Genomic DNA, 24,561 nt, shown 5'->3' with positions numbered 1-24,561 from the left:
TAATATTAATTTTTTAAAATAGATTTTTTTTTACTATTTTATATATAATATTTTTGGATTTTTTTATTTTTCACTACATATCTATCTTTTATATCTGCTGTCCTAGTTAGATGTTTTACTAATTTTATCCTCACACATCTAAATTAACTGAGATAAAATTAAATGCAATGTAAAGTGAAGATGGAGGAGTTTATATAGACTTGTACGTAGATCGGTGGGGTTTAAAAGTGTCACATGCAATTAAATTTTTGGTATATATATGGGAGTACATAGGAGTACATAGGAGTATATATATAGTGCTAGCTTATTTATTGAGACAGAATTATAAAAGATACTGTCACAGATAAACATCCATTAAAAAAAATATATTTTGTATTTCTCTAAAAGGTTGAGATACAAATTTCTAACTCGAAACATTAATTTTTTTATAATTTTTTGCTCTGTCTAATTTATCAAACACAAATTTTTTATGTCTATGTACTCTTGTATATTTATGTTTATATCTTATTTATATTGAGACAACAATTAAATACAGTCTAAATCTTTTACCTACCTGCCAGCTGCTTCACTAATACGTATGAGCTTCTTAACAACTTTACTAAATGCAACGCAAAGTGATGATCGAAATTGTATATATAGACTTGTCCGGGATTGGTCGGAACAAGACTTGGTTTAGAAAGTGTCACATGTAATTAAACAGCGCTTATTTTTAGTATACATGTCCATCAAAATATAAATACGGAAGTATACAATAGTACACAGAAATATATATATGATGTTTATTTATTAAGATAAAAATTATAAAAAATATATAAATTTAAGCAAGTGAGAATATTTTCACTTTCTTATCTTACAAATCTAAGCAGGACCATATTGGACATAAGAATTGTTCTATATGAAAACGATGAGATAATATCGAAATTTCTATAATGAAAAAGGTAAAGATAATTTCATAGTTGACGGTAATGATTTTTTTTATGGTTTAATACAAATTCAATCGGAAAGAGAGGAAAAAAACAACTAATAAATGCTGTCAATCTCTTTCAGCGTTGCCATTAAGAATTGCCAACTCTAAAGTTGTTTTTATAAAAACAAAAAAACTATATCATGAAATATCTTTCAGTGTTGCCATTAAGAATTGCCAACTCTAAAGTTGTTTTTATAAAAATAAAAAAATTATATCATGAAATATCTAATTAGCAAAAGATTTTATTAAGATTGAAAGAGTACATAAGAAGTACGTAAAAATAAAGAATATTTTGTTATATATTTGTTGATTAATTGAATTATAAAAGTAAAATTAGGGTGTTCATGATTTGGTTAATCCAAAAGTCAAACCAATTTTTTTGTTAACCAAAAATATAGTATTAATTAATTAACCAAATTAATTTTACATGATGAAACCGGTTATTAACCGGCTAGTGAAATTTAAAACCGGTTATTAAAGCAAAAATCGGTTTTATAGTAAAAATCGGTTTTTACACCAAAAACCAATTTTTATAGTAAAAAATTAGTTTTTATACCATAAAATTGATTTTTACATGTAAAAATAAATTTTTACACAAAAGTTAATATTTTTACATACAAAAATCCAAATTTTTAAACATTTTTTTAATTGAATTTTTTTAATCTAAATTTTTTTTTCTTTTTAAATGATACGAGTAACATTTGTAAATAATGAAATTCCTTCCATTGCTTTGTTCCTTTTTCTTTCTTAACTCTTTTCAGCATTTTCTATAAATAGTTTTTTCTAATATAAATAATTTTCTTTTTAAATGATACAAGTAACTTTTTCTTATCTCCTTCTTTCCATCTCTCTCCTTTTCTCTCCCCCTCCTCTTCTCTCTTCCTTCTCTCTCTCTTTCTCCGCTTCCCCTCTTTCTCTCCCTCTCTTCTCTTTCTCTTCCTCAGTCTCTCCCCTCTCACCCATTTATCTCTCTCTCCCCCTCTTCTCTTCCTTTTCTCTCTCTCTTTCTCCCATTTTTCTCTCTCCTCCTCTCTTTCTTTTCTCTCTCTCTCCCCCTTCTCTCTATCTATCTCTCTCTCCCCTTCCTCTATTTCTCCCATTCTCCTTTCTTTCTCTCTATCCTTCTCTCTCTCTCTCCATGCTCTCTCTCTCCCCTTCCCTCTTTCTTTCTCCCCTCCTCTCTTTTCTCTTTCTCCTTCTCTTTTTTTTGTCTCTCTCCTTCTCTCTACCCATCCTCTCTCTCCTCTCTCGTTCTCTCTCTTTGTCCTCTTTATATCTCTTTTTATCTCTCTCCTATCCTTCTTCTCTCTTCTTATCTCTCTTCTTTTTTTCTTTCTCCTCCTCTCTCTTCTCTCTCACTTTAGAGAGAATAGGAGAGAAGAGATAGAAGATGGATAGATATTGAGAAAAGGTTGAGAGAGAAAGAGAAAATAGAGAATAAGAAAAGAAAGTGGAGAAGGAGAAAAAAGGAAGAGAGGAAGAGGAGGAGAGAGAGAAAATGAGAGAGAGAAAAAAAAGAAAGAGAAAGAGAGAGGAGCGAGAGAGAAAGAGAGAAAAGAAAAAAAGAGAGAGAGAGAGAGGAAAGAAAAAGGAGAGAGAGAGGAGAAAGGAGAGAGATACAAGAGAGAGAGAGAGAGAGAACGAGAGGAGAGAGAGAGATAAGAGGGGAGAGATGATTAGAGAGAGGAATGGGAGGAGAGAGAGGAAGGGGGAGAAAGGAGGGGAGAAAGAGGGCAAGGAGAGAGAGAGAGAGAGAGACAGAGGAAGTGAGAGAGCAGAGAGAAGGAGAGAGAGACAGAAAGAGAGGGAGAGAATGAGAGAAGGAGAGAGGGAAGGGGAGAGAGAGGGAGAGAAGGATATAGAGACAAGGGATAGAGAAAGAAAGACAAGGTGGAGAAAGAGGAGAAGGAGAGAGAGAGAGAGGGGGGAGAGGGGAGAGAGAGAGAGAAAGAGAGGAAGAAAGGAAAAGAGAGAGATAGGGGAGAGATAGGAGGAGAGAAAGAGAGAAAAAGGAGAGAGAAAAATGAGGATATGAGGAGAGAGAGAAGGGAGAGAAAGAGGAGAGAGAGAGAGAAGAAGAGAAAGAAGGGAGGGAGAGAGAAAGAGAGAGGAAAGGGGAGAGGGAGGGAGAGAGAGAGAAAGAAAAGAAAGAGAGAGAGAGAGAAAGAGAGAAAGAGAGAGAAAGAGTATGTAATTTAGTTTTGACATTAGGTTTTGATTTTAATTTGGTTTTGGTTTTGGTTAACCAGTTAAAAATCGTTTTTTTAATTTGGTTTTAGTTAACCAATTCTAAAAAATATGAATATAGTTTTAAAAATTGTTTTATTAAACTGATTAACCAAAATGTAGTTATAATTTTTTAACCGATTAACCATATTTTGATTTTTTTATAAACACCCCTAATCAGAATGGCAGAGTTATGGGAATTGTATGTGGGTGCGAAATAGCGGTTGAGCTGAAAATTCCCAATCTCACCATCCAGTCAGATTCCAAGTGTGCCAATTTCCTCTTTGAGTCATGCTCTGCGAGCTTATGTTCAGGGTACTATTTTTTCAAGAGTTTTAATGTTTGTTTGGATATTATTTTGATAAAAAAAATAAAAAAAGATCTTTTTTATTTGTTAGTATGTTTGTAAATTTTTAGTAGTAAAAATAAAAGCATTAGAAAAATAAAAAATATTTTTTTTGAGAAGTTGTAATTTACATATTTTTTTTAAAGATCTTTTTTCTTTTAAAAAAAAGTTATTTTTCTATAATAAATAAACAAAAAAGTATTTTTATATTGTTATACCTAAACATAATTGATAGACAAAAAGATCTTTTTGGATGAGATACCCAAACATAAAATTACTTTTACTTTTTTGATAAGATCTTTTAAAAAAAGATAACTCAAAAAAAGATATTTTCTTAAAAGCTCACCTAAACAAGTCCTTAGGCTGCGTTTGTTGTAACACCCTCACTATCAGAAGTCACGCTTCCGGCTGCGCTACTCTGATAGCAAGGAGTATTACGACTACTTTACATACTAAATACTAAAATAGGAGCCTGTGACTCGACATTGTATCGCTGATTTCCTTGAAAACGGGAAATAAACACTTTATCTTAATAGAAATACAAACAGGCATAGATTCATATACAAGACTCCTTACATAATAACTCATAATATAATATACATATAAAACATACAATTCCTATCCCTCTTACAAATTTGTAATAACAAAGACGAGGGAATAAAATAATCTAATTAATACAACAACATATCAACCAAACGCAGTATAACTCTTCTTAACGCTTCTTCATCCGATTCCTGAAAAGGTAAAGCTGTAGGGGGATGAGAACCTAACCACACGGTCTCACCACGGAGTTTCAAAGTTGTCATAAGAGGATATTCAATAAGAAAACTGTTTTCAGATTCTGTGATTATCATTGTCTTATAAATACTTCTAAAATTCAATAGCTAATCGTTTAAAACCTTTTCAAAGAGGCAGTGTTTAGCATTTTCAGAAATTCAAAGTCTTTCCTTTCTCATAAGCAAATCTCAATCAGAAACCAACCACACAATCAAACAACATAGTCATTAATTCAGCACCAAAGTTCATTCTTAAATGTAGCACACCAGGACAAACACAGGCAAGACAAACAAGGAAAGCACAAGTAGGTAGCAGTTACAGCAAATTCATAAGCCATATAAATAATTCATTCATCATTCATCAATATCTAAACCATTCTCAATATCATCATCATTCGTCAATCCACACCCATTTCCAAATTCATTCAAAAATCATATTTCAAATCAATCCTCGTCATTCTTCTTTCTGTTTCGTTCATTAACAATTCTCAATCCAAAACATAACTTTTTCTTTGATAAATGAAGTATTCTTAAATCATATAATGCTTAAAACTAAACCTTTTAAAATAACTACTTCAAATGAAACTTCTAATTTTATAAAATTTCGGCAGCATCTCCTCTAAAACTCGGATTCTGCCACCCTTTTCGGGTCCCATCCAAACATTTCTCAAACCTTTTCAAAACCTCGATCATTTTCCCAGATTCGGCTAGTTCCAATATCAAATAATTTTCAAAGTGAATCAGTGCCCGTAATAAATCTCTTTTTAAAATCAAACCAGCTCAAATACTAAATCATTTATAAAGTCACTAACTCAAAATTAAACCATTTCCAAAGCCAATTCCTTTACATAATCAAAAATAACTTCAAAACCAAGAAAAGCCATTTCTCATAATAATCAACTAAATAACCTTTCAAACTAATTTCTTTTCAGCAATCACAAACTACTCAAGCAGTCAAGCAATCAGTCATTCAGTCCAGCAAACAACCACATTTAGAAGGAAATTTTAATCACAGACATATGTTCTCTCACATTAATATCTATTTATCACAACTCTGTAATATAAATTAGATTTTAAGAAAAACCCCTACCTCAATGTCTCAATCACAGAATTTAACTCAATAACCCCTTTTATCCCCAGTTCATGGCAGTAGCAGCAATCTTAGCAGCTCCATTATCAATTATGACTTTGCAATAGATAAATCGACAGTGGCTAAAATGGAAACGTATTTCTATAATTAGAGTAAGGGTGGCACAAGGAAACCAAATAGCAGTAGGATAAAGGCAGAAACATTATAAATTTCAGAATTAAAGGAGTTAAAATTAAAATGGGAAGAATAGTGCTACCGGAGACAACATTCTGTAGTTCCAAACAAGGGCAGCAGCACCGAGATATGACAATGGTGACTCTGGTAAATTAAACGGATCAGAACTAGCTGCGTAAATAAAATGGCACAAAGAATAACCAAAGCGATCTTACCCATGAACTTACCAAGATAAAAAGTAATGGCTACAACGTCTCTCACTACAATCAATCAGCAGCAAGGACACAGCTAGGTTCATCACCCAAAAATGGCAGTAACTACAAGCTCCAGAACACCGATAGTAACAACAGCAGCAGTGGAGGTATCCATCGCCACCTTCTTCCTTTTCTTGCTCGGACTCCTCCCTGCGGCGAACCCAACAGCAGCAACAACTCTCACGATAAAGGTAAACTTAACGGATGAAAAAGCTGAAGTAGAGTTAGGGCTCAGCAACAGATATTGGCTTGAAAGGCGATTTCTGACGCCAGCAGCAGCGACGAGGAGCTTCGGCAACGCAGCAGCCACGCGAGCAGAACAACGGCGAGCCCATCAACGCGGCGGCGACGGTAGCTCTGCGACGGTTTCCTTCGCGCGCGTTCCCCTGTTCGCGACTCAAACGGCGGCGGATCTGAAGATAATAACACGCGGTGGTTGCAGTGGTGTTCAGGCTCCAGCGACGGCGTGGATGGACCCTCGACGGCAACGAGCACAAACGACGGCGTGGCGGTGGTGCAACGTCAACAATAGAACACAGCTCCTCTCCCTTCTCGCGTTCTGTTCGACGGCGCTCTCTCTCCCTCTTCCCTTCGGCGGCGACGATGAGAAGCACGGCAACTGGGCGAGGCAGCGGCGGCGCCAGTCACGGTCTCCCTCTCCCCTCAGATCTCTCTCTCTTCCCCGTTCCTCTTCCTCTGTGGATCTGTTTCCCTCTTCCCTTTCTTTCCTTTCTTTTCTTTATTTCTTTCTTTGATTTTCCTGAAGCTGCTAAGTAGTGGGTTTTGGGGAAGGAAGGTTACTGGCGGCGGGTAGTATTAGGAAAGTTAGGGTTTTGTTTTTAATTTAATCAAATTAGGATATAGAATATTAATTTGAAATCTAATTTGATCTATAGAGTTTGAATAAAAACCTTAATTTATTTCAAATTCAATTAATTGTCTTTAATTATTTTCACTAAAAATAATTTTTGAAATTAAAACCATAAATAAATATATAATTTGAGATCGACTCAAAATAAGCCTTTTCAAAAGTCTTGGGTCTTACATCTTACCACACTTATAAAAATTTTCGTCCTCGAAAATTAACTTAGTACACAAACTACTAAAATAGTTAGAAAGGAAACTCTCAAAGCTGGAATCCTCCCTCAAGAGTCATAATTCCCGCGACGACCAAAAAGAGTCACCCTTAGGTGAAGAGGATCCTTTCAGCGAGGACATAATGAGGGCAAAAGTTCCGAGAAACTTTAAAAGCCCTGATATGGACCTCTATGATGGAACCACAGATCCTAAGCATCACCTAAGTAACTTTAAAAGTCGGATGTATCTAGCTGATGCCTCCGACGCTACGAGATGCAAGGCTTTCCCGACCACTTTATCGAAAGCAGCGATGAAGTGGTTCGATAGCCTCCCCCCGAGATCAATCACTAGCTTTGAAGACCTCTCAAGGAAGTTTTTGATGAGGTTCTCAATTCAGAAAGATAAAGTAAAACATGCACCGAGCCTCCTGGGAATAAAACAGGAGGTCGGAGAGTCTTTACGAGCCTATATGGAAAGGTTCAATAAGGCATGTTTGGAGATCCAAGACCTGCCCACAGAGGCAGTCATAATGGGGCTAGTCAATGGGCTCAGAGAAGGTCCCTTCTCACAGTCCATATCTAAAAGGCACCCCGTTTCTCTAAGTGATGTACAAGAAAGGGCCGAAAAGTACATCAACATGGAAGAGAATGCAAAATTAAGAGACTTGAGTTGGCGACCTGGACCCCCTCCCTCATCTAAGGAGAGGGAAAGGGAAGCCAAGAAGAAGGAAGAACTCGGTTTCGAGAGGCCCAGGAAGTATCACTCTTATACTCCTCTAAAAGCTTCTATAGTGGATGTATACAGAGAGATTTGCCACACCGAAAGGCTGCCACCCCCGAGACCTATTAAAAATAAAAAGGGGGAAGCCGCAACGATTATTGCGAGTACCATAAAATATATGGTCACTCCACCAACGACTGTTACGACCTCAAAAATGTGATAGAAAAGCTGGCCAGAGAAGGTCAGCTTGATAGATATCTCATGGAAAGGTCGGACACCCATGGAAAAAGAAAGCGAGATGATATGGATAGAAGAGATCCACCGCCGCAGACTCCAGAGAGACATATCCATATGATCTCAGGAGGATTTGCGGGAGGAGGGCTCACTAAATCCTCTCGCAAAAGACATCTCAAAAGAGTCTATCAAGTCGGGGAAGAGACACCCGACCTCCCCACTATCTCGTTCACAAAAGAAGATGGACAAGGGATAATCCCCGGGCATGATGATCCCGTGGTGATAACTATGATCCTAGCCAATGCCCATCTCCACAGAACCTTAGTAGACCAAGGAAGCTCGGCGGACATCCTTTTCAAGCCTGCCTTCGACAAGCTAGGGTTAGATGAAAAAGAATTGAGAGCCTACCCCGACACCCTATATGGATTAGGGGATACGCCAATAAAACCACTGGGATTCTTACCCCTTCACACCACTTTTGGGAAAGGGGAAAAATCAAGGACTCTGAGCATAGACTTCATAGTCATCGATGAAGGGTCAGCCTACAATGCCTTAATCGGCAGGACTACCCTTAATCGCCTTGGAGCAGTGGTATCTACTCCCCACCTTTGCATGAAATTCCCAACCCCAGGAGGAATAGCAACGGTGAGGGGAGATCAAAAATTGGCAAGAAAGTGCTACAACGAAAGCCTAAATCTGAGAGGAAAGGGCAAAGAAGTCCACACCATAGAGTTAGGCGGCACAAGGACCAGAGAAGAGCTGCGACCCCAACCAGGAGGAAAAACCGAGGAGATACAAGTCGGAGAGGAGGAAGGAAAAAACACTTACATAGGAGCCAACCTAGGGAAAACCCTAAAACAAAGGTTGGGTGAACTCCTGAGAGTTAATTCTAACCTCTTCGCATGGAAGGCTTCCGACATGCCCGGGATTGATCCCGAGCTCATGTCCCACAAGCTCTCGGTTTACCCAGGGTCCCGACCTGTGCAACAAAGAAGACGCAAGCTCGGCCCGGAACGAGCCCTAATAGTAGAAGAGCAAGTACAGGCGCTCCTGGAAGCCGGCTTTATTAGAGAGGTCAAATACCCAACATGGCTAGCCAATGTAGTGCTAGTCAAAAAACAGAATGGTAAATGGAGAATGTGCGTCGACTATACCGACTTGAATAAGGCATGTCCTAAGGACCCTTATCCCCTACCAAGTATTGATACCCTGGTGGACTCCAGCTCGGGGTATCAATACTTATCATTCATGGACGCCTACTCGGGATATAACCAAATCCCGATGTATGAACCCGACCAGGAGAAAACATCTTTCATCACGCCGAGAGCCAATTATTGCTACGTGGTCATGCCATTCGGACTAAAGAATGCAGGAGCCACGTATCAAAGATTGATGAATAAAGTGTTTTCTCCCCACCTAGGGAGCTTGATGAAAGTATATGTCGACGACATGCTAGTAAAAACCAAGGAAGAAGTCGACCTCTTAACCGACCTCTCACAAGTCTTTGACACTATAAGGTCGCATGGGATGAGGCTAAATCCTGCAAAGTGCGCCTTCGCGGTCGAGGCAGGGAAATTTCTAGGGTTCATGCTAACACAGAGGGGAATTGAGGCCAATCCCGATAAATGCAAAGCCGTCTTAGAAATGAAAAGCCCGACTTGTTTGAGAGAGGTTCAACAGCTCAATGGCCGACTTGCAGCCCTCTCCAGATTTTTGGCAGGCTCGGCACTAAAATCCCTTCCACTATTTTCCTTATTAAGGAAGGGATGCCAATTCGAATGGACTCTGAAATGCGAGGAGGCGTTCCAAGAGTTCAAAAAATTCTTAAGCCAACCTCCTATCTTGACCCGACCAATACCGGGAAAAGACCTCGTCCTATACCTATCCGTAGCAAACAGGGCTGTCTCGTCAGCCCTGATAAGAGAAGACGAGGACGGACAACACCCGGTCTACTTCATCAGTAAGGTCCTACAAGGCCCTGAACTAAGGTACCACAAACTAGAGAAGTTTGCCTACTCCTTAGTGATAGCCTCACGAAGGTTACGACCTTACTTTCAGGCTCATACAATAAGAGTCTGCACAAACCAACCCATGAAGCAAATCCTCCAAAAAACGGATGTTGCAGGGAGAATGGTTCAGTGGGCGATAGAGCTCTCCGAGTTTGATTTGAGATATGAAACTCGGACAGCAATTAAAGCCCAATGTCTCGCCGACTTCGTTGCAGAATATGCAGGAGAACAAGAGGAAAAGCCGACTACATGGGAACTCTATGTAGACGGATCCTCCAACAAAACAGGGAGCGGCGCAGGCATAATATTGGTAGATGAAAAAGGAACCCAGATAGAGGTCTCCTTAAAATTTGAATTTCCGGCTTCAAACAATCAGGCAGAATATGAAGCCTTGATTGCCGGATTAAAGTTAGCAGAAGAAGTTGGTGCTACAAAGGTGACGATCTACAGCGACTCACAGGTGGTGACCTCCCAAATAAGCGGAGAGTATCAGGCAAAGGACCCCAATATGAAGAGGTACTTGGAAAAAACCTTGGAACACCTTGGGCACTTTGCGGAAACCGAGGTCAAACACATAACTAGGGACCTAAATAGCAGAGCGGATGCCCTATCCAAATTAGCAAGTACCAAACCAGGAGGGAACAATAGAAGCCTGATTCAAGAAACCCTCCAAGAACCCTCGGTAGCAAAAACAGAAGATAAACAAGAGACGCTTGAGGTAGTCGGTTTAAACCTCGGATGGATGAATCCCTTAGTCGAATACCTGAAATTCGACATCCTCCCTAAAGAGGAAAAAGAAGCTAAAAAGATCCGAAGGGAAGCACAACATTATAATTACAGAAGAGGGATATCAACGCCATTACTAAAGTGCGTACCGACCTCAAGAACCACCGAGGTGTTGGAGGAAGTACATAGTGGGATCTGCGGAAACCACCTGGGAGCAAGGTCACTAGCCAGGAAAGTAATCCGAGCAGGATTCTATTGGCCGACCTTGCAGAGAGATGCCACAGAATTTGTGAAAAGATGCCAACCGTGTCAGATGCATGCAAATTTCCACGTAGCTCCACCCGAAGAGCTTATCAGTATTACTTCTCCATGGCCTTTTGCAAAATGGGGAATGGATTTGCTAGGTCCTTTTCCCCAAGCACCAGGACAAGTCAAATACCTGATCGTGGGAATAGATTATTTCACAAAGTGGATAGAAGCAGAACCATTAGCCACTATCACCGCTCAAAGAAGTCGCAGATTCCTCTACAAAAACATCATCACAAGGTATGGGATACCTTATTCCATCACTACAGACAATGGTACCCAATTTACCGATGCCACCTTCAGAAATCTAGTAGCCAGTCTGAAAATCAAGCACCAATTCACCTCGGTGGAACACCCACAAGCCAATGGGCAAGCCGAGGCAGCCAACAAGGTCATACTGGCAGGATTAAAAAAGAGACTACAGGAAGCAAAGGGAGCTTGGGCTGAAGAGCTCCCTCAGGTACTATGGGCTTATAGGACAACTCCCCAATCCGCCACAGGAGAAACACCCTTCAGATTAGTCTATGGCGTAGAAGCCATGATTCCAATAGAAATCAATGAGCAAAGCCCAAGGGTAATTCTCCATGACGAGATCGGAAACATACAGGGGCGCAAAGAGGAGCTCGACTTACTCCCCGAAATCCAAGAAAGTGCCCAAATAAAAGAAGCGGCATTGAAACAAAGGATGACTGCCAGGTACAACAAGAAAGTCATTCGAAGAACATTTGCCCTAGATGACTTGGTCCTAATCAGAAACGACATTGGAGTCAACAAATCAGGAGAAGGAAAGCTCGCCGCAAATTGGAAGGGGCCATACAAAATCAAAGAAGTGTTAGGGAAAGGTTATTATAAAGTAACCGACCTGAACGGCACTGAGCTACCAAGGTCGTGGCATGCTTGTAATATGAAAAGGTACTACAGTTAAAAGTGAACTCTACTCCCTGATGTACTCTTTTCCCAACTTCACGATTTTTTCCCAAAAAAGGGTTTTTTCTGGAGAAGGGTTTTTAAAGAGGCATCATAGTAGAGACTAAGGGAAAACTAGGCTATCAAGACCCTTAGTAGCAAAAGAAGGTACCTCCCCAATCAATAAAGATCTTTTTCATTCATAATATCTCTTATAATATACTTCTTTATTCTTTTAAGTCTTTCTACGAAACGCGCCGACTTAAGCTCGACAAAACGTAAAAATCCCATGAACCGACCTAGATGGTCGTCAGGATAAAACGACGAGGTACAAGTCGGTGTAAAGAGGTTATATAAGTCGATCGTAAAAACTCGGAACCAATCCGACTCATAAGTCGAAACGAGATCCCGAGTACCAAACTCGGAAACACTTCGATTCATAAATCGGAGTGTAATACCGAGTAGAAGAAAAACGCATCGCAAAAATAACCTAAGTCATAAGAACTCGCTAAAACAAAGTTGAGTATAAGGGATAACAAAAAGAGATAGGAAAACCTAGGAAGAAGTTTAAAGGATTTCCCAAAAATCCTTAAAAACGAAAAACAAGCCAAAAAGAAAGGTTTTCAAGAAAAAGCTAAGGGGAATTCAGAAAAGCATACACGCACAAGGTAACTTAAAACCCTTATCCAAAAAAGGGTATTTATTTTGTTAATCTAAAGCCCTTATCCAAAAAGGGCGCTCGCCAAAATATTTTGTTAATGGCCTTAAAAGGCCAAAAGAAATTGTTCAGATCACACAAACATAAATAAAGTGTTTAAAAAATAGGGGGCCCACAGGCCGGGCCCCCAAAATAGCCAAAGATCATTTTTTCAAGGACGGGCCACCACTGCCAGAGTCGGGAGGAGCACCAGAAGCATCCATGGGAGATGAAGGAATTGGAGGAACATCTGAAGAACTCGGAGCATCTTTGGAACGAGGAGGAGACTCAATAATTCTCTGACCCCGAGTCTTCAGGTCTGACTCAGAAATGACCTCGGGGACAGGAGGATCAACGATGGTACCGTCAATAACAACTTTATCAGGATGCAAAAGAGACAGATCCAAGTCAGGAGCGATAACTCTGACCTGCTCCAAGAAAATCCTCCAAGACTCCTCGGCGCCATCGGCAATTGAGTCCTCCAACTCATCGTATGCCTTCCGAGAGTTCAACAGATCGTTCTTCACAGACACAAGGTCCTTGAATAAGCTTTGATAACTGGCCTGCGCCGTTTTCCTCAGCTCCACCTCCATGTTGTACTGGGCCTGTAAAGCCTTCCCCTTCTCTCGAAAGGTATCTCTCTCCTCCCTCAACTTAGCAATTTCTTTCTTCAACTCTCCCTCATGCTCATGATAAGAGCGAAGCCTCCCTTCCAGCTCCTCGACCTTCGAGGTCGTCCCTAAAGAGCTGAGGGGAGCCTTCTCAAAAATATCCAAGAGCTTACCACATACCCCCGCCGCCTTGAGACTTTCCTCGACCATGGTGGTGAGGTGGCTCCGAACAGATATATCATCCATGCCTATACGAACATGGGGATAGATATTCTTCCGGACAAACTCAAGGGCATCCCCCCTAGCCTCAGAAGCACCAGACTCCAAAGTCTTGCGCTTCTTCGGATCGGGGGAAGGTCGGACGGCGGGAAGCGACTGAGGGGGAGCTGAAGAAGAAATTACAATAGGCTTGGAGGAAGTCCCAATATTACGAGGAGGAGGAGGAGGAGAGATAACCCTGGCATCACCAGCTCGGGCGCGAGACTTAGCCTTAGCCTCCTGGACCCTTTGAAAAGATTCTTGAGCGTTTTTCTTGGCCATTTCTGAAAAGGAAAACAGATAGCTAAAGAATCAAACAAGTCGGAATATTAGGTCAACAAGTCGGGAATTCAACATACTATAAGAAACTACCTAGTTGTGATTGGACAAAGGTCGGAGACCCTTGAAGAAACTTTTTGGTATCCAAATAGGGGGCCCTCCCCCAAACTTCTCGGAGGAACCCCACGACAGCAGCCTCTACCTCATCCAGATCCTCCAAACTATATTTCTCGCAAGGGGTGGCCTCCAGCCAGTATAAAGGAAAGCGGGGAAAAGAGTTATCGTCCAAGAAAAAGGGATGGTGACCCTCTACGGCTTGCACTTTGAAAAAGAAATTTTTAAAGTCATGGAAGGACTCATCAAAAAGGGTAAAAATCCTCCGACCTTGTATGGCTCGGAAGGAAACCCATTGTTGTTTATTATTCAGCCCGCTAAAAGGCTTGGTCATATGAAAAAGATGGAAAAAGATCCTCAGAGTAGTCGGGAAATCCAGAGCAAGGCTAATAAATTGGTAAATTTTCAAGAAACCCCAGGAGTTGGGATGAAGCTGGGTAGGGGCAACACGACAATGCTGTAGAACAGACATCTCAAAATCCGAAAAGGGCAGAAAGACGCCCAGACGGGTGATCATGCACTCATACATAAAAAAGAAGTGGGGGGCCGTGTCGTTGGCCCTCCCATGACAAACCCGGTCCTCTAAACCGGGAACAACCAACTCATATTTAGGTTCGTCTTCCTCCGACGTACAGAGCCGATGATGAGTGCGAAGGTGAGTAATAAACTCCGCATCCACCAACGGCTCTTCCCCCAGAACTGTAACATCAACCCAATCTACGGAGGCTATTTTCTTTCTCTAAAGATAAATGAAGAAAACCTACAAAAGGAAAAAGAAAAGAAAAAATCAAAAGGGTCTCTAGGGCCAAGCAAAATCTACAAAACTACTCCTCTACGAAGTCAAGTCATGCAAAGACGAAGAGAAGAAACTAACCTCTTTCCGAAAATGAGGAAGCAGAAGTCTCCGAAGCCCGAAAGTATAGTACGTCTAAACACAGCACGAACAGAGAAAGAGGAAGTTTGAAAGATTGCAGAAACGAAAAAAGGAAAGAGAGGGAAAATATTTATAAATATGCCAAGGGGCATAATGGTAAAAACGGAGCAAGTCATTAATGAGATTGCACCGTTACCAAAGCCCTCAACACTTCCCCAACGGATACGACGCTTGAATTGACGTAACTGTCAGAAGCGAAGGGTCGCGAAAATCACGTCGGTTTATAAGACCCGCATTTCCTCCACATAAGTCGGCTACGAACCCGAGTTAAATACTTGAACCCAAGCTCTAAAGAAGCTTCGGGCTCAAGTAGGGGCACTGTTCATACCCTGGCCCAATGTCAAAGGCCCAGGTCCAAGTCAAAGGCCTAATCCAAAGGATTAAGCCTAGTTAAGTACCGACCTTCACATAAGAAGTCGGTGTCGACCACGACTTGCCTAAAAGAAGTCGAGTATGAGATTAGCTGGCAGATAAACACTCATTCAAATGAGTAACCGCCCCTAAAATCTCTCTAACCGCTTCCTAAAGCCATATCTTAACCTCCCCAAGATAATGGGACGGTTAATATCCTAAAGATACGGCACTACACCAACGGTGGTTATTGGCTCACCACTATAAGTACACTGACACCCCTCAGGTATCTCTAAGCCCAATACTCTCTAGACCTGCTCACACCCTTGCTAACTTAGGCATCGGAGTGTCTTTGCAGGTACCACCCCCCATTCATCCACGCGAACAAGTCGGACGGAGCCTCTCGAGTTGCAGATCCATCCGGAGTCCTCCTCCTTCATACATTTGGGCCACCCAACGCCATCCATCTATTTAATCTCCGGTTACCCACCGTAACAGTGATAAACTAGAACAAATTATGAAAATCCAATTTATTCTCATTTTTTTTTCATTCAAAAAATTTGAGATAAAAAATATAATAATAAAAAATATAATTATGAAAAATTAACAAGAATAATGAAAGAAAAAATAAAAATAAGTTGTGTCTCTTGTTAGTGTCTCCGTGTCTTTTTTGTCAGGATGGACACAAAATACATAAATTCAGTGTCTCTTGACACATTGTCTCTATCCATATCTCCTCTGTCAAACACAATTTTATGTCTCTGTATCCCTGTCCCAATATTCTATTTCTATAAACAAATGCAGCCTTAGTGATGTAGGCATACGATCGTATAAGTTTTATTATTAATTAGAATTATTTAAAAATTTATTCAATAATGATTAAATTAAGTTAATTAACTCTTAAATTAATTATTAGGACCGTTAAAATGGACTAAATTTATTGAATCAACTCGTTTATTTGACTTAAATATATAAATTTTTTGTCTCTAAAATTATACTCGTAAAAAAACTAACTTAAATGACTTAGTTCGATTAACAAAAAAAACGAGTTATGCGGATTGATTTTGGAACTAAACGGATGTTTTTTTTTTTTCAAAATAAACTTGGACACTTTTTTTTATGGACCCAACCCGAAATTTAAGCCACCCTCTAACAAAAGTAACACAATTAACTTAAAAAGTATTTTTTAGCTAAAAATATATTTTTTTAAATTATTCACCTAATTTTTTTTTTCATTAAAAAAGAAAAACAAAAACGTTAAATGAATTATTGGACTGACCATAAAAAGACTACATGAATACAAAAGCTAATCAATATCTGTTGGAATAAATATGATTTTGATCCAAACGTAGAGGCTGAAAATTTATTTCGTTTTCAGCCTTTTTTCACTCCAAAATGGTCTCCAAGGTTTCAGTTTGTTTTAAAATCGTCCTTCGGACGAAAATACCCTTCTCCCTTCACCCAAAATCAACCAAAATTAACCACCACCACCACCAGAACAGAAACGCCTAACCAGAACCACCACCACCACCAGTATCATCATAGTCATCATCATCATCCTCATAACTTTTTCCAAAAACAACCAAAACCAACCAAAAATTTTCCAAAGAATCCATAAATTTCATAAAAAAATCCAGAAAAATCACCATCATTATCATCATGGTCATCATCATCATCATCAGAAAAATCAAGCAACATAAACTTTAAATAATAATCAACAAATTCAGCAATAATAATATTCCAAATTCAAATTTCAGCAACAACAATAATATTTCACAACAAATTTTTCAAAGAATCCAGAAATTTCACAAAAAAATCCAGAAGAAGAAGACATTGCATGGTGGTGGTGCGGTGATACAGGGCGGCAAGACGGTGGGACGGCAAGGATCCCCTTTCTTTTCTTTTTTTATTTATTTTATATTTATTTTATTTTATTATTTTTTGAATGAAGAATAATTTGGTAATTAAAAAAAATAAAATTGATAAAAAAGACGATTTTAAAATAAAATGAAACTTTGGGGATTATTTTAGAGCGAAAAAAAAAACTGAAGACAATAAATTTTCGACCTCTACGTTGGAAACCAAAATCATACTTATCCCATACTTGTTTATAGGAATAGATTCTGAAATATATATGTATTGACTACATTTACGTTTATAATCAAATTTAATAAATAATACTATCAAACTTGATTTACACATATAATCAAATTTCACAAATAACATAATTAATCTATATTAAAATTTATAATCATAACAAATAAAAGTTTATATATGTTATGATCGCTATTTTTAGTGTTCTTAAAAAGTTTGATTATGATATTTTAAAATATTTGATTATTCTATTTTAAAGAGGCTTTTTAATGTAAACTTTTTTATTCTTTTAGTAGTTGATGATTTTGTCAAAAAAAACTTAAAAGTTTTTTTTTTTTGAAGTTTGTCAAAAATTTAAAAAAAAATTTAAATTTTATTTTGTTTTAATTTTATCACAAAAATTTTTTATTTGCATCAAATGTTGTTCTGACAACTAATTTTTCGAGAAATTTAGGACTAATATAAAGTTTTGTCATTGACTTTTAATTCTCTTCTCGAATCCCGCTAGGGAGCCAATGAAATATTTGTGCAATGTATACAATGGGCTATTTATTTGCCTCAATATGAGTTAAAAAATAGACATCTAGGATAAAATACTACCAATTTCTCAAATACAATACACCTATACTATCCAGAATAACCATCCGGATACCAGGGATAATAAACATCTGATATTTTACTAAATTAAAGATCCCTAAACCCCATTGTACACATTGTATAGATACTCTATTGGCTCCCTATACTTCCTTTTCTCAAAATTATTACTATATTGGTCCTAATCTTCTAAAAAATTTAACTGTTAAAAATAAATTTGATGCAAATAAATTTTTTTTAGGACAAGTTTAAAACAAAATATAAAACTTAAGTGTATTTTTTAAAATTTTTGGTAAACTTCAAAAACCAAAATATACTAAACCCCTACTTTATTCATAACGTATTTTTGTTAAAATAAATATATTTTGGTTATAAATACAATATATTTAGTTTTATTTTTATATAAATTTTTAAATCAAATTAATCTTTAATGTTAAACAATGACATGCATATAATTTAATTTGAATTCAACCAAAATCATTCAAACAATGACGAATTAATATAGTTTTTATTTTTATTAGAATAAAGACTCGACTTATTCATTTTAACGGGTCAAAGAACTCAACTCTTGAGTTTCAATTTGGGCCCCGCTACACATACAAGCAAATAATGCATACAATCCTTACAAGTTGGCCCAACTCAGGTTTAATCCACGCGCACTCCCTCCCTTTAAATGGAGCGTCAATTTCACGCGCGTCACTCGAACGATTACGCTTCGAAAAAACCGCTCGTTATGGCTCACTCTTCCTCTTCTCCTTTAAAGATAACACAAATCCTCAAGTTTCGAGCAACATTCCAAACTGAAGAGACATTTGAACTCGTCGCGAATAATAGCAGAAACCATCAACAAAATATTATTCAAGGTACGTTATTGTTTTACTCATCTTGTACATTTTCCACATTTCTGTTTCTGATTTCGAAATCGAAGAACTATGTTTTACTGTTCTTCTATGTTCTTCTAGGTTTTATTGATCTTCTTGTTCTAAGAAATTGAACACATGGTGTAAATATATTTGATCCAATTATAAGTAAATTTTTTTTTCCATAATTAAACTCTCTCTGGTGTATTCAAAATGTCTGATTTACAGGTACTATAATATGAAGTGATGATCCAGATAGATTGGAACCCATATATGACGGTCTGCATAGAGATCTGCATAATACACCCAAACACAGACTATAAATACACCCGATAAAAAATTAAATTTACACCTCTGCTGCAGATTTTAGCCCAACACTACCTGAAAGCTACTTGTTGTCCACAAGTCCAAAATTAATTAAACTCTCTCTAGTGTATTCAAAATGTCTGATTTACAGGTACTATAATATGAAGTGGTGATCCAGATAGATTGGAACCCATATATGACGGTCTACATAGAGATCTGCATAATACACCCAAACACAGACTATAAATACACCCGATAAAAAATTAAATTTACACCCCTGCTGCAGATTTTAACCCAACACTACCTGAAAGTCACTTGTTGTCCACAAGTCCAAAATTAATTAAACTCTCTCTGGTGTATTCAAAATGTCTGATTTATAGGTACTATAATATGAAGTGGTGATCAGATAGATTGAAACCCATATAGGACGGTGTGCATAGAGATCTGCATAATACACCCAAACACAGACTATAAATACACCCGATAAAAAATTAAATTTACACCTCTGCTGCAGATTTTAACCCAACACTACCTGAAAGCCACTTGTTGTCCACAAGACCAAAATTAATTAAACTCTCTCTAGTGTATTCAAAATTTCTGATTTACAGGTACTATAATATGAAGTGGTGATCCAGATAGATTGGAACCCATATATGACGGTCTGCATAGAGATCTGCATAATACACCCAAACACAGACTATAAATACACCCGATAAAAAATTAAATTTACACCTCTGCTGCAGATTTTAACCCAACACTACCTGAAAGCCACTTGTTGTCCACAAGACCAAAATTAATTAAACTCTCTCTAGTGTATTCAAAATGTCTGATTTACAGGTACTATAATATGAAGTGGTGATCCAGATAGATTGGAACCCATATATGACGGTCTGCATAGAGATCTGCATAATACACCCAAACACAGACTATAAATACACCCGATAAAAAATTAAATTTACACCCCTGCTGCAGATTTTAACCCAACACTACCTGAAAGCCACTTGTTGTCCACAAGTCCAAAATTAATTAAACTCTCTCTGGTGTATTCAAAATGTCTGATTTACAGGTACTATAATATGAAGTGGTGATCAGATAGATTGAAACCAATATATGACGGTCTGCATAGAGATCTGCATAATACACCCAAACACAGACTATAAATACACCTGATAAAAAATTAAATTTATACCTCTGCTGCAGATTTTAACCCAACACTACATGAAAGCCACTTGTTGTCCACAAGACCAAAGTTTAACAGAAAATCATTCCAATTCCTATCAAATGAGTCTTTGCTATGAGAATTTCATTTTCCCTCTCTGCTACATGTAATCAATTGATTCTTAATCTCGTTTTCCTTTCTATTTGTGCTCCGAACTCTTGTAGAAAAACCTACAACCTTGGTATAGTTCCTGTAAAATTTTCCAGCATCTTCAAGGGTGGTAAAGGTCATTCCAACCTTCAGAATAAATTGGTCATCAACAACAGAGAGGTTGCAGAATACACCATGTCAAAAACTATAAATACACCATGTCAAAACGAAACTGGAGTTACAGAGAGAAAAACTAACGTCAATGACGAAGAACAAACCAATGAGAAAGGAGAGGAAAAGAACGATCGAAAAATCAGGGGAAGACATGCGAGAAGAAGAACGATGAAATTTGAAAAGAAAGAAAACAAAGAAGGAAACAAATCTTTTAAATTTGGTAGTTATACAAACGCGAGATCTTTGTATAACGCGTGTAAGTGACGTAGAAGTTGCAGCGCGTTTTAGTGGATTAGGCGTTAATGAACTTGTAATAGTTACAAGCCCTAATCGCTTGTATACTAAGCTTTTCTCTTTCATTTCAATTTATTTTAATTTGGTACAGTTTCATAAAATGGAATGACTCTCATCAATACTTGTTTCAGTCATATTGTCCTTTATCTACTTCTTAATTGCTCTAGCTCTTAGAACTGCTCAAATTTTAGGTTATGTTTAACTTGTTTTTCTATTTAAATTTGTTTGATACAACTAACACTCTCTATTGTTGAACACATAAATCCTTATATGCATTAATGAGTAAAGCTTTAGTTTGATGGTATTTTAGTCACTAAAATTTCAAAATTACTAACTTAATAAGTGATTCATGTGGGGTTAATGTGATATATTAGGAATATGTGCTGGGTCTTGATTAAAAATCTTTTGCTAATTGGATGTTTCATGATATAATTATATGTTTTGCTTTGGAGACCGCTAATTCCTGATGGCAATGCTAAAGGAAATTGGTATAGTACTCATTGGTTGTTTTTTTTTTTATCCTTTTCAGGTCGAACTTATATTTAACCATTTATAAAAAAAAAAATCATTGCTGTCAAGTGTAAAAGTATCTTCACGACTGTTAAATTCTTATTTGTAAATGTAAAGGAGCTTGAAATTTAAATTGCAAAGGGCTGAAAAATAAAATAAATGTCTATAAATACTTTTTACCTATTGTATAGTTGATTTTGAACTCACAATCAATTACGAAATTCTGACTTACCGAAAAACCAAACTAAAATTTTTCGAATATCGAAATAGTTATTTACTCTTATATTTTCTTATCAATGCTAACAATAAATATATAGATTATATGTATTTTATGTATATACATCTATGTATTTATATATATGTATGCCTTTACGTAGATGTATCTTCATTGTTCTCACACAAGACAGTAAACAAATGCAACCTAATATACTCTATTATATAGTATATTCTAAAATAAGTGATGAGCCTTAATAATACAATGTTGTAATAACATTTCTAATTAGTATATAGTTTATGTTTACGTTGTTTGTGCATGTAACAAATTAAAGAAAACAAATGTTAATTTTAAGGAAAAGTATATGACATATTTTCTGTCAACTTATTATCGATAATAATTAATTATTATATTTTAAACACATATATAAAGAGATATATCCAAAAAATATATCTATAAAGACATTTTTATTAAATATAGACATAAAAAAATATTTTTATTAGACATATTCACAAAGATATTTCTATTAAATACAATTATAAGTAAGAGTTGGTAGAAGTTGGCAGAAATGGTGTTGATAACGTAGCGGAATTGTAATTTTAATTAGTATATAGTTTTAGAGTTGTTTTGCATCAGATTAAGGACGTCTCTTCCTTCAAAGAATAATTATTTACTAAAGAAAGAAAAAAACAGTTTTCAAATGCTTGACTCGGCCAACCAAAAATATAGTTAAGTTGATAAACTTATTTTCACTAATTTATTCTACTCAACGGAACAAAGAAGGGAAAGGAGTAAAATCAGCAACTCCACTACTACTGTAAACTAAAAGCAAGGAAAAACTAGCATCTTAATTACAAGAAATTGCACTGAAAAAAATAATTACAATAAAGTTTTACTTTGGTCAAAAGATTATCACCTTATATATTTTTTCAAATAACACTTAATAATGTTCCTTTGAAACTGTGTTTCTTTCTTTCTTTCTTTCGCTAAGATTGAAGACGTGCTTCATTGATTGAAATTTCCATCAATTAAAAGGGATTCATAAATTCCTAAAGAGTTTTGCGTTGTTCCAAACACAACATTTGTGTCCAAACTACAATTTATTGCCATTTCAATCCATTACTGCATTTCTATAACCACGCAAAGATCAAATAATTGGGAATGAAGAAACACGAACTCCGGAATTGGTACACAACTATATTATTGTTCTTGTTATTATATATACTTTGTGAATTTGTAGACTTTAACTATATTAATATTCAAGACTTTTTGCGGATTTGTTATACAATGTTTTTTTTTTGTTACGTATTATATTTGTGTGAACTTAGATCAAATGTATTATGTTCAAGTACTTTAATTTATGTGCGTATTATTCTATTATAAATGTGTTTTTTTTTTTTGTTTTAATACTTATAAAAAAATTTGTTTGGTTTTGAATTTGATCAAGTATAATGTAAAAGTGATCTGTTTTAGTTTAAATGCTCATGTGACACATTTTATCACATTAACATTTCAATTTATTTCATTAGCATTTAAGAAAAGAGAAAGTATAGGGAGCCAATGATCTAAGCGTACAATGTGTACAATGGAGGTTTAGGAAGTATTAGAGATATGACCATTAGTGTTACATTGTCCTGTCAGGTTACGCTTTTGGGATGAGTGGTTTCAGATATGGTATTAGCATTCTAGATCCGAAAGGTTAAGAGTTTGATCCTTGGTGAACCCCAAAATCGGGTGATGTTCATTTTATTCATAGACTAAAGATTTAACCCATTGTACACTTAGGCCATATTTAACCCATTGTACACATTGTACACTTAGGCCATTGGCTCCCTAGCACTACCCGAAAAGAAAATGAATTAATAACAAGGATTAATACAGACAAATTTTAAATTTTATAAGAGCCAAATGAAAAAAAATTATAAGCACTAAAGCCAAAAAGTAATAGTTTTTACAGACTAAAAATTTATTTAAGAGCCAACATTTTATTTCTATTTAAAGAGAAAAGTTTTTAAATACTTTACTCATTAATAAATATGTCAAAATAAGGTTCTTTCTATTTTTTTTTCATTTATTTTGGTTTTTTTTTTATCTTCTTAGCTATAGTTCCATACTGATTCATTGTTCATATTTCTATTTCCATGCTTATACATTCACCAATATATACTTAAAATTTTAGTATCAGTTGCTAAATAATAAATGTGATGAATAAATATGTGAACTTGTTTTTTCAATAGGTAAAAACTCAGGTGCAGTCGACTTTATGTGAAGTTAATAACTGAAACGACTCTCAACTATCAACTTCACGTGGAGTCGACTGCACCTGAGTTTTCACTTTTTTCAATATTTCTAAGTTATCAAATATTTTTATTTTTGTTGAAAGTCTAAACACCTAAGGAGTGCTAATATATTTCAGATAAAATAAGGAGTGCAATACTTACAATTTACGAATCATCTGTTCAAAAGCAATACAGAAGACTTAGAATTTAGATTCTTGTCAATTTTGATCTTTATTTCTATACATCATCATCCAACGATGATTGAAAAAGTAGAATCTTCGGAAAACACTTCCACCACCCTTGGCATTGCTAAAGAACTCTGCGACGACGACGGCCGGCCACAACGAACCGGTACACATTGATCCCGCAATTCATGTTTCAAATCTAATCTTTATATGTATAGGAAGAATTCTAAGTATTTTTTAAGGTGAAAACTCAGGTGAAGTCGACTTTACGTGAAGTTGATACCTCATAATTGTTAGATGAAAATTTAGTCAAATCAATCAAATTATTTAATAGTTCTCAGGTATCAACTTCACGTGAAGTCGACTGCACCTGAGTTTTTACTATTTTTAAGGTGAAAACTCAGGTGAAGTCGACTTTACATAGAGTTGATACCTCAGAATTGTTAGATAAAAATTTAGTCAAATCAATCAAATCATGTAACAGTTCTCAGGTATCAACTTTACGTGAAGTCGACTGCACCTGAGTTTTCACTATTTTTAAGGTGAAAACTCAGGTGAAGTCGACTTTACGTAAAGTTGATACCTCAGAATCGTTAGATAAAAATTTAGTCAAATCATCTAACAATTCTCAGGTATCAACTTTACGTGAAGTCGACTGCACCTGAGTTTTCACTATTTTTAAATGTT

The 24,561-nt window shown here is 36.6% G+C and overlaps 1 protein-coding gene and 1 long non-coding RNA gene across 2 annotated transcripts in view; one reads left to right on the top strand and one right to left on the bottom strand.

The window, feature by feature from the left end:
* Nucleotides 1–24,561, top strand: part of LOC107611755 (amino acid permease 3-like) — a 36,914-nt gene that overhangs the window by 7,113 nt on the left and 5,240 nt on the right. The gene's annotated exons all lie outside the window — the stretch shown is intronic.
* On the bottom strand, nucleotides 4,037–5,983 carry LOC107613068. The gene is made up of 4 exons (XR_001613917.2): nucleotides 5,807–5,983; nucleotides 5,662–5,723; nucleotides 5,406–5,527; nucleotides 4,037–4,287 (listed from the first exon to the last, which is right to left on the bottom strand). It is a non-coding gene; the product is annotated as an uncharacterized LOC107613068 (long non-coding RNA).

The sequence above is a fragment of the Arachis ipaensis genome, chromosome B08 (genome assembly GCF_000816755.2).
Source record: "Arachis ipaensis cultivar K30076 chromosome B08, Araip1.1, whole genome shotgun sequence".
NCBI classification, from domain to species: domain Eukaryota; kingdom Viridiplantae; phylum Streptophyta; class Magnoliopsida; order Fabales; family Fabaceae; genus Arachis; species Arachis ipaensis.
This window is presented reverse-complemented; position numbering and strand designations above follow the sequence as displayed.